The sequence below is a fragment of the Etheostoma spectabile genome, chromosome 18 (assembly GCF_008692095.1).
Source record: "Etheostoma spectabile isolate EspeVRDwgs_2016 chromosome 18, UIUC_Espe_1.0, whole genome shotgun sequence".
Taxonomy (NCBI): domain Eukaryota; kingdom Metazoa; phylum Chordata; class Actinopteri; order Perciformes; family Percidae; genus Etheostoma; species Etheostoma spectabile.
In genome coordinates this window covers 1,334,801-1,336,120 of record NC_045750.1, presented here as the reverse complement: position 1 = coordinate 1,336,120, position 1,320 = coordinate 1,334,801, and the positions used below count along the sequence as shown (strand labels likewise).

General features: G+C 39.2%; 1 protein-coding gene across 1 annotated transcript in view; it reads right to left on the bottom strand.

Annotated features, from left to right (window-relative positions):
- Positions 1–1,320, bottom strand: part of man1a1 (mannosidase, alpha, class 1A, member 1) — a 190,749-nt gene that overhangs the window by 10,911 nt on the left and 178,518 nt on the right. The gene's annotated exons all lie outside the window — the stretch shown is intronic.

The window sequence follows — 1,320 nt, the reverse complement described above, 5'->3', positions numbered from 1 at the left end:
TTTAAATTATAGAGCGGTCTAGACCTGCTCTATATTTAAATTATAGAGAGGTCTAGACCTGCTCTATCTGTAAATTATAGAGCACTGACCTCTCTATATTTAAATTATATAGCGGTCTAGACCTGCTATCTTTAATTAGAGTTTCTAGACCTGCTCTATAAAACCTGTAAATTATAGATGGTCTAGACCTGCTCTATCTGTAAATTATAGAGCGGTCTAGACCTGCTCTATGTAAATTATAGAGCGGGTCTAGACCGCTCTATCTGCTTAAATTATAGAGTGGTCTAGACCTGCTCTACTCTGATAGATTGATAAGCGGTCTAGACCTGCTCTATCTGTAAATTACGAGCAGTGTCTAGAACCTGCTCTATCTGTAAATTATAGATGGTCTAGACCTGCTCTATCTGTAATTATAGAGCGGGTCTTATACCTTCTCATCTGTAATTTAAGTGGTCTAGACCTGCTCTAATCGTAATATAGGCGAGGGATTCCTAGACCTGCTCTATCTGTGAATTATAGAGTGGTCTAGACCTGCTCTATCTTTAAATTGTAGAGTGGTCTAGACCTGCTAGAACGGTTGGTCTTGTAAATTATAGAGTGTTCTAGAACTGCTCTATCTGTAAAATATAGAAGGGGTCTAGACCTGCTGCTATCTGTAAATTAGAGAGCGGTCTAGACTCTGCTCTTAGTTTAAATTAAGAGAGGGTCTAGACCTCTCTATCTTTAAATTATAGAGGGTCTAGACCTGCTCTTCTGTAAATTAGAGCAGCTAGACCTGCTCTATATTGTAAATTATAAGCGTCTAGACCTGGCTATCTTTAAATTATAGAGTGTTCTAGACCTGCTCTATAAAACCTGTAATTATAGATGGTCTAGACCTGCTCTATCTGTAAATTATAGAGCGGTCTGACCTGCTCTACTGTAAATTATAGAGCGGTCTAGACCGCTCTATCTGCTAAATTATAGAGTGGTCTAGACCTGCTCTATATCTGTAGATTATAAGCGGTCTAGACCTGCTCTATCTGTAAATTAAGAGGTCTAGACCTGCTCTATCTGTAAATTATAGAGTGGTCTAGACCTGCTCTATCTGTAAATTAAGAGCGGTCTTAACCTCCATCTTAATTATAAGTGGTCTAGACCTGCTCTATCGTAATATAGGGAGGGTCTAGACCTGCTCTATCTGTGAATTATAGAGGGGTCTAGACCGGCTCTATCTTTAACTTAGAGTGTGGTCTAGACCTCTATCGTAAATTATAGAGAGGTCAGACCTGCTCTATCTTTAAGTATTAGAGCGGTCTCGACCGCTCTATCTGTATATGA